At 36.0% G+C, this 14,880-nt stretch overlaps 1 pseudogene across 1 annotated transcript; it reads left to right on the forward strand.

Moving 5' to 3' along the window:
• Positions 1-6,780: 6,780 nt before the first annotated feature.
• LOC110742817 lies at positions 6,781-12,077 on the forward strand (annotated as a pseudogene). The gene has a single exon (XR_002520936.2). The product of XR_002520936.2 is annotated as a cell division cycle 7-related protein kinase pseudogene (transcript).
• The last annotated feature ends 2,803 nt before the right edge of the window (positions 12,078-14,880 follow it).

Genomic DNA, 14,880 nt, shown 5'->3' on the forward strand with positions numbered 1-14,880 from the left:
GAGCCATCAGTCTGACAGTAGGATTTGGGAAGTTGGAGTTCAGAGTAGGAGTCAGAGATGAAAATGTAAATTTTAGAGGAATCAGCATATAAATGGACATGGCCATCAAAGGAATGAGTATAGATAGACTCGAAGGAGAATTCAAGGACAGATCCAAGTGGTATTCACATGTTTAATGTTAAGAGATGAAGTAACAGCAAAGGATAGAGAGATTAGAACAGAGCTCACAAAAAATGGGAAAAAGAAAACTGATTATATAATGTCTTGAGTTAAAGTGAACTTCCAGTTGCCTATTGAAAGCTTCCTAGGAGAAATCAGTGATCACCTCTGTCCTGTGCTGATGATCCAGATTAAACATTGTATATAGCAACATGGGTATTATTTGGATGTGACAAAACCCTGATTTAGGAGTGATGAAGGCAAAAACCTGTTGGCATTTATTCAAGTGAAAACTTGAGGAGAATTGGAAACATAAGTAGAAACAACTTTGTCAGTGTGTTTTGTTGTAAAGCAAGCCAAAAAAAGAGAGTGGTGGTAGAAGCTGGAAATGGTATCGAGAGGTTCACTTTTTTAAGATTAAAAAAATAAGAGCATAATGTAGGAATACAGTTCACTTGGAACTAGAAGGTGAAGGCAGTGTTTGAAGTAGAGTTTGAAGATATGGGAAATTATTTTGATTAGTCACTTTAAGTTACAGCTTCACTTCTGTTCCTGGAGTCATAGGGTCCTGCAAAGAGATGGCTGCCCCCAAGAATGATGGCTCCTTCTTGACTTCAACTTCCCACCAAGGGTCCAGGCAGATATGTATTAAGCACAGGTGGTAAAACAGACAATCTCTTTACTGTCAACTACAGTATGGAGCAGGATAGTCTCACTCTGTGGTTGTTAACACTCTCCTGGATCCTGCAGGTGCACAAATGCAGAGGGTCAATCTTACACCCTACCTTAAGCTTTTAAATATTCCTTAATAAATGAGTAAAATTAATTTAAAGCAACAGAAATTTATCTCAAGTCTCAATAACAAGAATAATTTTGCTTATGAATGCTTTGATTTTGTAGATTTTGTTAAAGCTTTTATTTTAGATTCAGGGGTACATGTGCAGGTTTTTTACATAGGTAAACTTTTGTCACAGGGGTTTTTTATACAGATTGTTTTGTTACCCAGATACTAGGCCAAGTATCTAATAGTTATTATTTTCTGATCCCTTCCCTCCTCCTCTCTCCACCTTTAGGTAGGCCCCAGTGTATGTTGTTCCCCTCTATGTGTCCTTGTGTTCTCATCATCTAGCACCTCGTTATAAGTGGGAAGATGTGGTATTTGGTTTTCTGTCCCTGTGTTACTTTGCTAAGCATAATGGCCTCCAGCTCCATCCATGTTACTGCAAAGGACATGATTTCATTCGTTTTTATGGCTGCATAGTATTCTATAGTATATATGTACCACATTTTATTTATCCAGTCTTCCTTTGATGGGCATTTGGGTTGATTCCATGTCTTTGCCATTGTGAATAGTATTGCAATGAACATATGCATGCATGTGTCTTTATGATACAATGATTTATATTCCTTTGGGTATGTATTCAATAATGGGAATTCTGGGTCAAATAGTAGTTCTGATTGTAGCTCTTTGAGGAATCAACATACTGCCCTCCACAATGGTCGAACTAATTTACACTCCTGTCAAAGGTGGACAAGTATTCCCTTTTCTCTGCAACCTCACCAGCATCTGTTACTTTTTTTACTTTTTTAATAATAGCCATTATGACTGGTATGAAATGATATCTAATTGTGTTTGGATATCCATTTCTTTAATGATCAGGGATGTTGAACTTTTTTTCATATGCTTGTTGGTCACATGAATGTCTTCTTTTGAAAACTATCTGTTTATGTCCTTTGCCCACTTTTTAATGGGGTTATTTCTTGTCAATTTAAGATCCTTTACAGATACTGGATATTAGACTTTCGTCAAATGCATAGTTTGCAAATATTTTCTGTCATTCTGTAGGTTGTCTGGTTGTCTGTTTACTCTGTTGATAGTTTGCTTTGCTGTGCAGAAGTTTTTTGGTTTAATTAGATCCCATTTGCCAATTTTTGCTTCTATTGCAGTTGCTTTTGGCATCTTCATCATTAAATTTTTGCCAGTTCCTGTGCCTAGAATGTTATTGCCTAGGTTGCCTTCCAGGGTTTTCATAGTTTAGGGTTTTACATTTAAGTTCTCTTAAGTTGATTTTTGTATATGTTGTAAGGAAGGGGTCCAGTTTCAATCTTCTGCGTATGGCTAGCCAGTTATCCCAGTACCATTTATTGAATAGGGAATCCTTTTCCCATTGCTTGTTTTTGTCAGCTTTGTTGAAGATCAGATAGTTGTAGGTGTGCACTGTTATTTCAGGACTTTGCATTCTGTTCCATTGGTTTTAGGATCTGTTTTTGTACCAATGCCATTAAGTTTTGGTTACTGTAGCCCTGTAGTACAGTTTGAAGTTTAGTTATATGATGCCTCCAGCTTTGTTCTTTTTGCTTAGGATTGACTTGACCATTCAGGCTCTTTTTAGCTTCCATACGATTTTTTTTTTTTTGAAATGGAGTCTGGCCCTGTCGCTCAGGCTGGAGTGCAGTGGCATGATCTCCACTCACTGACTCACTGCAACCTCTGCCTCCCAGGTTCAAGTGATTCTCCTGCCTCAGGTTCCTGAGTAGCTGGGACTACAACCACCACGTGGGGCTGATTTTTCTATTTATAATAAAGACAGGGTTTCTAGTAAACCTGTTGGTCAGGCTGGTCTCAAACTCCTGACCTCAGGTGATCTGCCCACCTCGGTCTCTCCAAATACTGGGATTATAGGCATGAGCCACCACACCCAGCTTCCATATGAGTTTTAAAATTCATTTTTCTAGTTCTGTGAAGAATGTCATTGGTAGTTAGATAGGAACAGCATTGAAACTACTAATTTAGTTAGATAGTAGTTAATTTAGTTAGGTAATTAGATAGGAATAGCTAATTTAGTTAGGTAGTTAGATAGGAATAGCATTGAAACTACCAATGTCATTGGTAGTTATATAGGAATAGCATTAAAACTGCTTAGGATAAAAAATCAATATAAAAAATCACTAGCATTCCTATACAACAACAATAGTAAAGCTGAGAGCCTAAGTAGGAATGCAATCCCATTCACAATTGCCACAAAATATATGGCCATTTTAATGGTACTAATTATTCCTATCCAAGAGCATGGATTGTTTTTTTCATTTGTTTGTGACCTTCTCTGATTTCTTTCAGTAGTGGTTTATAGTTCTCCTTGTAGAGATACTTTCACCTCCCTGATTGGCTGTATTCTTTCGCATTTTATATATGTTGTGGTAATTGTGAATGGGATTGCTTCCTGATTAGGCTCTCAGCTTAACAACTGTTGTTGTACAAGAATGCTAGTGATTTTTGTACATTGATTTTTTATCCTAAGACTTTGCTGAAGTTCTTTATCATTCTTTGTTTTTGGGCCAAGACTATGGAGTTCTCTAGATATAGAATCTTGTCATCTGCAGACAGGGATAGTTTGACTTCCTCTCTTCCCATTTGGATGCGTTAGTATTTTAGCACCTTTTCCCTTTTATTGATTATGTTATCAAAATATCTGCCTAATCCAAAGTCACTAAATTTTTCTTGTCATTTTTAATAGAGGTTTTGTATTTTTGATTGTTACAGCTATAATCCATGTCAAATAAATGTTTGTATATGTTGTGAATGAAGCTTTTTAAAATTCCTATTTATTCAGTTGTTCCAGCACCATTTGTTGAAAATCTTACACTTTGTATTCATTCACTGATCCTGGCACCTTTCTTAAAAAATCAACTGTTCATGTAGGTGTGTGGGTATATTTTGTGGTCCTCTTCTCTGTTTTATTGAACTGGTGCCTCTCTTTATGCTAATGTCACACTCTCTTGATTACTTTAGCCTCATAGTGAATCTTGGAATCACAAATGTAGCTCATTCAACCTTGTTCTTCTTTATTAAATTATTTTTGCATTTCCACATTAATTTTTAAATAAGCTTGTCGGTTTTTACAAAGAAGGCTGCTGGGGTTTTAATTCTGATTACACTGAATTTATAGACCAATTTGAGAGAACTGGCACCATAACAATAATGAATTTTCTTAACTGTGACCACACTGTATCTCTTCATTTACTTAGTTCTTCTTTAATTTACATCACTAATATTTCATAATATTCAATTTCACAGTATTAAGAATATTAAGCAAATTTGCTAAACTGAATTATTTGTTCTAGTAATATGATAGCAGATTCAGCAGAATTTTTTCTACAGATGTATAGAAAAAACAAGTTTTACATTTAAGCCTTTAATCTATTTTGAGGTCTTACATTTAAGCCTGTAGTCTATTTTGAGTAGATTTTTGTATACAATATGAGATAACAGTCCAATTTCATTCTTCTTCATATGAATATTTGTTTTTTCCAGCACCATTTGTTAAATAGACTCTTTTTCCCCATTGTGTGTCATGATCCATAGAAAAAATTCTGCTGAATCTACTATCATATTCCTAGAACAAATAGGTCAGTTTAGCAAGTTTGCTTATGAATATGTAAATAAAGAGAGTTTTAATTTTTCCTTGCAATCTAGATTTACTTTATCCATTTTCCTTGTTGCAGCAGGCAGAATCTACAGTATAATATTTAGTAGAAGTCATAAGAGCACACATACTTGCCATGTTTGTTATCCCAATGGGAAAGGATTTAGTCTTTTACCATTAAGTACAATGTTAGCTATAGGTGTTTCTTTCATAGATGCCTTCCATGAGATTTAAGAGATATGCTTATATGCATATATTTCTGAAGTTTTTGTTGTTATTTGTTTTAATCAGGATTGGATGGTGGACTTCTATAAATCCTTTAATTCTTGAGATGATCTTTTTGTTCTTTTTATTCTATTTACACTATGAGTTTCATTGATTTTTTTCCTTTTTTCTTTTTTTTCTTTTGAGATAGAATCTCGCTCAGTCACCCAGGCTGGAGTGCAATGGCGCAATGTCGGCTCATGCAACCACTGCCTTCCGCGTTCAAGCGATTATCCTGTGTCAGCCTCCCGAGTAGCTGGGATTACAGATACCTGCCATCACGACTGGCTAATTTTTCTATTTTTGTAGAGACAGGGTTTCACCATGTTGGACAGGCCGGTCTTGAACTCTTGACCTCAGGTGATCCGCCTGCCTCGGCCTCCCAAAGTGCTGAGATTATGGGCATGAGCCACCGCACCTGGCCTCATCAATTTTTTTCTAAATATTTTTTTAAAATTTTCAGTTTATTGAGGTATAATTGACAAGTACAAATTGTGTATATTTAAGATGCATAACCTGATGTTTTGATATACATATGCAATATGAAATGATCACCATAATCAAGCCAGTTAACATATCACATAGTTGCCATTTTCTTTCTTTGGGTGTGTGTGTGCATGGTAGGAACCACAGATTTGATAAGCTCTACACCTCTTAGCAAATTTCAAGTATTGCTAACTTAGTGACCATGATGTACACTAAATACCAGAACTCATTTGTCTTGCATAACTGAAACCTTGTATCCTTTGATCAATATCTCCCCATTTCCTCCTTGCCATCCATAGCAACAACCATTCTTACTCTCTGCTTCTATGAGTTTGACTATTTTCCCTTCCACAGATCATGAGATCATGCAGGATTTGTCTTTTGTGTCTGGCTTATTTCACTTAGTATAATATCTTCTAGATTCATCCACATTGTTACAAATGACAGGATTTCCTTTATAAAGGTCAAATAATATTCCTTCCTATATTTAAAAATATTTTATTTTTCCATTCATCCATTAATGGTCGTTTAGGTTTTTTCCACGTAATTCTTCTTGGGAATAATAGTGCAATGAACATGAGAGTTTTATTTAGAAATATTTTATTTTGTGTTCAAATATTGTGGATTATCCAGATTTCTTTCTTTTGTTGAGTTCTAATTCAATTTCATAGTTGACGGAGAACATAATTCAAATGATTAGAATTACATTTGTTGATTCTGCTTCCAAATTTCCTTTGGACCTAAGCTGTCACATCAATTCTTGCCAGGGTTTCCAGCCTACTGACTTGCCCTGAAGATGGAGAACTTGAAGCATCTACAACCTTATAATCCAATTCTCATAATCTCTCTCTCTCTCTCTCTTTCTTTCTCTCTCTCTATCCTCTCCCACTTTATGTGCACACATATACACAAATACACACACATTCTAGCTCTATTGGTTCTGTTTCTCTGGACAGCCTTGACTAAAACAGATTTTGGTTTTATTGCCTAGAATATTGGCTATCTTAGAACACATTCAACATAGACTTGAATAGAATGTGTGTTTTTCTGCTTTTGCAAAGGTTGTTGATAATTGTCAACTAGTCATGTTGGTTAATATTGCTGTTCAAGTCTGTATTCTTATTTGTTTTCTCTCTTATTGTATCAATTATTGAGAAAATGGTACTGAAGTATTCAAATACAATTGTGGATTCATCTGCTTTTCATTACTATTTTTTTTTTTTTTTGAGACGGAGTCTCGCTCTGTCGCCCAGGCTGGAGTGCAGTGGCCGGATCTCAGCTCACTGCAAGCTCCGCCTCCCGGGTTCCCGCCATTCTCCTGCCTCAGCCTCCCGAGTAGCTGGGACTACAGGCGCCCACAACCGCGCCCGGCTAATTTTTTGTATTTTTAGTAGAGACGAGGTTTCACCGTGGTCTCGATCTCCTGACCTTGTGATCCGCCCGCCTCGGCCTTCCAAAGTGCTGGGATTACAGGCGTGAGCCACCGCGCCCGGCCTCATTACTATTTTTATCAGATTTCAATTCGTGTATTTTGAACTCTATTATTAGATGAATACACATTTAGGGTTAAATCCTCATGACAAATCGATTCCTTTATTACTTTAAAAAATGGCCCACTACATTCCTGGCAGTATTCTTTTCTGTGAAAACTACTTTGTTTCATATTAATATAGAAATTCTAGATTGCTTTTCATTAGTGTTGAAATGGGATACATTTTTCAATCTTTCTGTTTTAAACTTCTTTTTGTCTTTATAGTTAAGGTTGGTTTTCTGCAAGAATAATATAGTTGGAGTTTACTTTTCATATAATGTGAATGACTCTGCTCTTAGTTTGATGTTTAGATAATTTTTAATCAATGCATTCATTGATATTTGATCTAGATATACCATTTTGCTGTATTTTTCCCATTTATTATTTCCTTTTTCGTTTCCTTCGTTCCTTTGTTTCTTAAAAAAAATCAAGTATTTTTTATTATTACATATATCTCCCTTTTTACTTATTACCTATTACTTTTTGTTTTGTTTTTTCAGTGGTTGCCTTGGGGTTTATATAGTACATATGCGTATTTATCACAGTCTATTTTCAAGCAATAGTGTACTTCCTTACACAGGGCATTAGAATACCACAGTGATATATTTTTGTTTCTCCTTCCCAAAACTTTCTTCTGTTGTCATAACATTTCCATACATGTCATGTATTTTAAAGTGCATTCCTTTTTTATTTCCTTTAAATGATTAATTATACTTAAAAACTTTTAAAATTTAGAAATAATGTTTATATTTATACATGTAATGATCATTTCCAGTGTTATTTATTTTGTTGTTTAAATACAGATTTCTATTTGATATAATTTTTGTTTTTTTTAAGGACTCCCTATAGTATTTACTTTAGCATAGGTAACTGGTAATAAAAATCTCTAACCTGAGGTGGGGAGCTCTTGGAGACAGCGACCCAGGCATCTGGGGAGCCACAGAAGTCGTACTCCCTTAAACCCTGCTTTGCTTCCCCTGTGAATATAACCCCTTAGCTGGCATTTTGCATCCCAATTGTTTTCTGATGGAGGCGTCTTTGGGGATTCAAATGGATGAGTCAATGGCTTTTTCTCCCCAGCATGACCGGTTTCAGGTTGAAGGCCTTTAAAAAAAAAAAAAAAAACAGAATTTTAAACTTGCAGGTGTTAAAAAAGATATTGAGAAGCCTGTACCACAGCTTGGTAATGTGTTTAAGATTAAGGACAAAATTGGAGAAGGCACTTTCAGCTCTGTTAATTTGGCCACAGTACAGTTACAAGTAGGACCTGAAGAGAAAATTGCTCTAAAACACTTGATTCCAACAAGTCATCCTGTAAGAATTGCAGCTGAACTTCAGCGCCTAACAGTGGCTGGAGGGCAAGATAATGTCATGGGAGTTAAATACTGCTTTAGGAAGAATGATCATGTAGTTATTGCTATGCCATATCTGCAGCATGAGTCATTTTTGGCCATTTTGAATTCTCTTTCCTTTCAAGAAGTACGGGAATATATGTTTAATCTGTTCAAAGCTTTGAAACGCATCCATCAGTTTGGTATTGTTCACCGTGATGTTAAGCCCAGCAATTTTTTATATAATAGGCACTTGAAAAAGTATGCCTTGGTAGACTTTGGTTTGGCCCAAGGAACCCATGATATGAAAATAGAGCTTTTCAAATTTGTCCAGTCTGAAGCTCAGCAGGAAAGGTGTTCACAAAACAAATCCCACATAATCACAGGAAACAGGATTCCATTGAGTGGCCCAGTACCTAAGGAGCTGGATCAGCAGTCCACCACAAAAGCTTCTGTTAAAAGACCCTGCACAAATGCACAAATTCAGATTAAACAGGGAAAAGATGGAAAGGAGGGATGTGTAGGCCTTTCTGTCCAGTGCTCTGTTTTTGGAGAAAGAAATTTCAATATACACAGCTCCATTTCACAGGAGAGCCCTGCAGTGAAACTCATGAAGCAGTCAAAGACTGTGGATGTACTGTCTAGAAAGTTAGCAACAAAAAAGAAGGCTATTTCTGCAAAAGTTATGAATAGTGGTGTGATGAGGAAAGCTGCCAGTTCTTGCCCGGCTAGCCTGACCTGTGACTGCTATGCAACAGATAAAAGTTTGTAGTATTTGCCTTTCAAGGTGTCAGCAGGTTGCCCCTAGGGCAGGTACACCAGGATTCAGAGCACCAGAGGTCCTGACAAAGTGCCCCAATCAAACTACAGCAATTGACATGTGGTCTGCAGGTGTCATATTTCTTTCTTTGCTTAGTGGACGATACCCATTTTATAAAGCAAGTGATGATTTAACTGCTTTGGCCCAAATTATGACAATTCAGGGATCCAGAGAAACTATCCAAGCTGCTAAAACTTTTGGGAAATCAATATTATGTAGCAAAGAAGTTCCAGTGCAAGACGTGACAAAACTCTGTGAGAGACTCAGGGGTATGGATTCTAACACTCCCAAGTTCACAAGTGATATACAAGGGCCTGCTTCTCATCAACCAACTATTTCAGAGAAGACTGACCATAAAGCTTCTCGCCTCATACAAACACCTCCAAGACAATACTCAGGGAATTCATTTAAAAAGGGGGATAGTAATAGCTGTGGGTGTTGTTTTGATGAGTATACTACCAATTTAGAAGGCTGGAATGAGGTACCTGATGAAGCTTATGACCTGCTTGATAAACTGCTAGATCAAAATCCAGCTTCAAGAATAACAGCAGAAGAAGTTTTGTTGCATCCATTTTTTAAAGATATGAGCTTGTGATGATGGGTCTTCATTTAATGTTTACTGTTATGAGGTAGAATAAAAAGGAATACTTTGTAATAGCCATAAGTTCTTGTTTAGAGACCAGAGCAGGATTAATAATTTATTTTAACATTTTAGTGTTTGGTGACATGTTCTAAAATATAGATTAAGAATACTTAAAATGCCTGGGATAGTTGTTGGGACTAACAACATGATCTTCTTTGAATTAAACCTATCTAAGTAGATTTTAGGTGGGTTCCTATTAGGTCAGATTTTTAGTTTCCCTAATTACCTTTCACTAACATATGCAGAAAAAGGAACAGTTTTAGCTTTAATTAATTAAAATTAACAGATGTGATGAGGATTAAATGAATCAAAAGACTTAATTTGTAAATTTTTTTAGAGTTATGAGCTATGTATACTTTGGAGAAAATCAACCTGGTGCTGGTGCTCTAACAATGTTGTAAGTAAAGAAGATAATTTCCTTTTCTAGAGGTACATATTATGCCTTTTATGAACACTAAAACAATGAGGAAATGTTGGTCATGGAGCAAAGTACCACTTAAAATTGAATTTATCCATTTTTAAAAAACACTTTATGAAAGCATTTTAGTGTGAATTGCCATTTTTTCTTAATGGCTTCTTGATTTTCTTCCTTCTCTGTCCCTACCAAAAACATTCTCCTCAGAAATTATATGATGCTGACCACAAAGTTTCTGGATGTTTTATTAATTATTGCATGTGTTTACAGTTGGGAATTTAAAATAATATATACACTGGTTGATAAAGGGAAGCTGCAGGACCAAGGTGAAGATTGATAGTCCAAATGCTTTTCTTTTTTGGGTTGTATATTTTTTCACACTATCTTAGATATAATTAGGTAGCTGATGAAAGGAAAAGTGAATACAGAATTGACAGTATTATTGGAGATTTTTCCTCTGCGTAGAGCCATCCAGATCTCTGTATCCTCTTCTGACTAAGTCTTAGGTGGATTGGGAAGAGAGATAATGAAGTAGGCAAAGAGAAAAGGATCCAAGATAGAGGTTTATATTCAGAAATGATATATATCAATGACAGCATATCAAACTTCCTATGGGAAAAAGTCCGGTGGTTGGGTCAGCTGACAGATTTCCTATTTAGTAGTCATAAAATACAGAAATAGTTGACGGACATATATTCATTTTGTTATTTTGAGCATTGATAGGCCAGTATATCTACCTAATCTGTTTGATAATTATAGGATATATCTATACAAACCATTACCATTGATCTGCTCTGTCTTATGCCATAATCTTAAAAAAGTTGAATGCTCTTGAATTTGTATATTTAATAAAGTTATCCTTTTATATTAAAAAAAAATCTCTAACCTTTGATAAGCCTGAAAAAGTCTTTGTTTTACATTTCTTTTTGAAAGACATGTGATTGAGGATAGAATTCCAGCATGACATTTGTTTTCTTCAATACTTAAAAGATGTTGCTCCACTGTCTTCTGAGTTGAATTGTTTGTGATGAGAAGTCTGTTTTTATTCTAATTTTCATACCCCTTAGTATAACGTGTCTTTTTAAAAATCTGACTATTATTGACATTTTCTCTGTATCATGGGTTTTAAGCAATTAAATTTTGATGTACTTTAGTGTAGTTTTAATTACTTTCTCCTCCTGGGGCTAATAGTTTCTGACAAGTTAAAAAAACATTTCTTCTAATATTTACATCCCCTCCTTCAGAGATTCCAATTGCAAATTGAGTTGTCCTCTTGAATTGTCCACAATTTAGTTATTCTCTGTTCATTTTGTACAATTTGTTTGTATTATTTATTCCTATGCCTTCAAGTCCTTTTGCAAGGCTATGGCAGATTCCCCTTAATGATGCTGCCCTACTGCCCACTGTTGCTTGCTGAGTCAGGGGATGGACTCAGTGGGAAGGGGAGTGTGTCCGCTGGTCTCTTATATCTTGTATCTATCAGGCTTCCTGATGCAACACCCTGGCCAGCATGGTGCCAGGCTTGCCTGATGATGTCAGTGGAACTTTTTTTTTTTTTATTAATCCAGGAGAAGAATAAAAGTACTGACCTACCTTATTTTGCTATCCAGGAGGTCAGGAAATCCTGGGCCTAAGTCATATTTGTAGGATATGAGACTGTCTGCTGTTGCTGTGTTTCTCCAATCCTGGAGTCCCAAACATGTTCAGCTTCTTTTTTATCATCGTTCAATGTTCTTTGGTTGTCTCTTCTTTATTTCCAGGGTTTTAGTTGTGAGGAGGAGAATGGAGAAACAATTCTGCACCATCTTGCCTGTATTTGAGGTTCTCTGCACAATTCTTTTCATTTGCAAAAGGGGCATAATAACAGAACATATCGTATGAAGTGACAGAAACAGTGCTACTTCTGGTACCTTTTCTTATTGTTAACATTTATTTTAAGTTCAGGGGTACATCTGCAGGATGTGCAGGTTTGTTACATAAGTAAATGTGTGTCATGGGGGTTTATTGTACCAATTATTTTATTACCCAGATGTTAAGCTTAGTACCCATTAGTTATTTTTCGTGATTATTTCTCTTTTCCCACCCTCCACTCTCTGATAGGCCCCAGTGTGTGCTGTTCTCCTCTGTGTGTCCATGAGTTCTCATCGTTTAGCTCCCACTGCATATGGTATTTGGTTTTCTGTTCCTGCGTTAGTTTGCTAAGGATAATGGCCTCCAGCTCCATCCGTGTCCCTGCAAAGGACATGATCTTGTTAATGTTTTATGGTTGTATAGTATTCCATGGTGTACATGGACCACATTTTCTTGACCCAGATGATCATTGAAGGGCATTTGGGTTGATTCCAGGTCTTTCCTATTGTGAATAGTGCGGCAACCAACACATGTGTACATGTGTCTTTATAATAGAATGATTTCTGTTCCTTTGGATATATACCCAGTAATGCGATTGCTGAGTTGAAAGATATTTCTGTCTTTAGGTTTTTGAGGAATTGTCACACTGTCTTCTACAATGGTTGACCTAATTTACACTCCCACTAACAGTGTAAAAGTGTTCCTTTTTCTCCACAACTTCACCAGCATCTGTTTTTGTTTGTTTGTTTGTTTTTGACTTTTTAATAATAACTATTCTGACTGGTGTGAGAAGGTATCTCATGGTGGTTTTGACTTGCATTTCTCTAATGATCAGTGATGTTGAACTTTATATGCTTGGTGGCTGCTTTTGAGAAGTGTCTGTTTGTGTTCTTTGCACCTTTTCTATAGTCATTGTTCATTATCGCTTTTGTCACCACTTCTTACTTGTTCACATGTGCCACTCTGTCTTTATTTTCAGGTACTTAACATCCTCTAGCTAATCTACTATATACCATTCCACGTTATTCTGAAACCATGCTGCCATTATTCTCTCACTGTTAACCTACTTTAGACTATATTGACAGTATTAGGACTAGAAGCATAAAGATTGAGGGAGATAGAGAAAGCAAATTTGCCCTTTGCTACCTTCTCTGTTATGAAGTATCTGTGATTTCTAAACTATTGTTTTGTTGTCTTAACCACATTTCTTCTGCTACCCTGTATCATTCACGTGACTGAGTACACTAGGAGGTAGATGGAAATTTTGGTCCAATAAAACCAATACAGTTTTTTGCTCATTCTCATGAGTCTTTCTCTTATATTGTGTTCTGTTCTTCCCTCTCTCCTCTCTTCTTTTTTTTCTCTCTCCCTTTTTTATTCTTTTAAAGTCTAGTTGTTCTTTGGGGCTTACAACAGAAATTCAAAAAAGCCAGCTGCCAATATAATAAGTAATGATTTTCTACTCAGAAATTTATTTTTCGTGAACAAATTTTGCTCAAAGTTATTTTAAATTCAGATAAACAATTCATAAGCCATATTTGAACTAGTAATGATTTGCCATTCATTAAGCCTCAAGAAAGAGATAAAAATGAATCCTAACATAATTATGTGGCAGAGAGGGAATTGTGTCAGACATTAAAGATGTCCTGATACCCTGTCACTTGATATTGGTTTCCTGTCTCAAGTTCTCTGAGGTGTGTAATACATGGAGTCTGCTGGGTTATAAGTGCTGTGTCATAATGCACATTATGTTTAGTGCATGCAGAAACTATTCATCATGTACTTATCTGATTTCAGAAAGAGAAAGAATAAAATGAAGGTTCCTCAGGAATTATTTTTAAATTAGTAGAATATATCATTTTTCTAAACAACTACTGGTGCAATAGGACAATTAAAACACTAGTAGCAGCCGGACGCGGTGGCTCCCGCCTGTAATCCCAGCACCTTGGAAAGCCAAGGCAGGCGGATCACGAGATCAGGAGATGGAGACCATCTTAGCTAACACAGTGAAACCCTGTCTCTACTTAAAATACAAAAAATTAGCCAGGCCTGGTGCTAGGCGCCTGTAGTCCCACTACTGGGGAGGCTGAGGCAGGAGAATGCGTGAACCTGGGAGGCGGAGCTTGCAGTAAGCGGAGATCATGCCACTGCATTCCAGCCTGGGTGACAGAGGGAGAGACTCCATTCCCCCCCCAAAACAAACAAACAAAAAAAACAAAAACAAAACAAACAAAAATACTAGTAGGGAAATCTCCATATTGATTCTTACAATTAATGATCGATGTACTTATCCCTGAGACAGAAGAAAGGTAAAATAATATACCATGTTTTAAATGTGTATTAAATATGAAGGTTTCTACCAGGACTTATTATATTTAACATTTTATTTAGCTCCTACAACAAAGCAAGATAGGAGGTATTATATTAGCTTAACTAAAAAAGAAAATTAGCTTAACTACTTATGTAGTGAAGTACATTTTTCAAGGTAACCCGGTTACTAAAATAATAGATTTAATTTATAACTAGTGAAGTCTGCAATTAAAACTCATGACATATGAGGCGTGACGGATAATCAGTCTGTGGAAAGAATGTGTACAAAATAATCTAGGCTGTTTTATAAAACTGTAAAACCAAAAATTCAAGCAAAATAACCTTTACATCAATATGAAGAAGCTTTCCTTGATCAAATATGGAATAACATAAGCATTAAAAGAATAAAGAATATAATTTAGGAAAACACTATATATAGAAATGTCTGTTTTCAAGACAGATGGACTAATGTACTGGATTTATTCTTGTATTTGATGTAAAATAATAACAGTAATTATAGCAACAACCATAATACGTATACAATCTGAAACAATGGTATTCAGGCATTAAACATCAGGCAGAAAAGGACAGTGATCTATGAGAGTCAAGAAAACAAATGAGGGAAACCTAACGATGGTCCCAGCTT

Source organism: Papio anubis, chromosome 4, assembly GCF_008728515.1.
Source record: "Papio anubis isolate 15944 chromosome 4, Panubis1.0, whole genome shotgun sequence".
Lineage (NCBI taxonomy): Eukaryota > Metazoa > Chordata > Mammalia > Primates > Cercopithecidae > Papio > Papio anubis.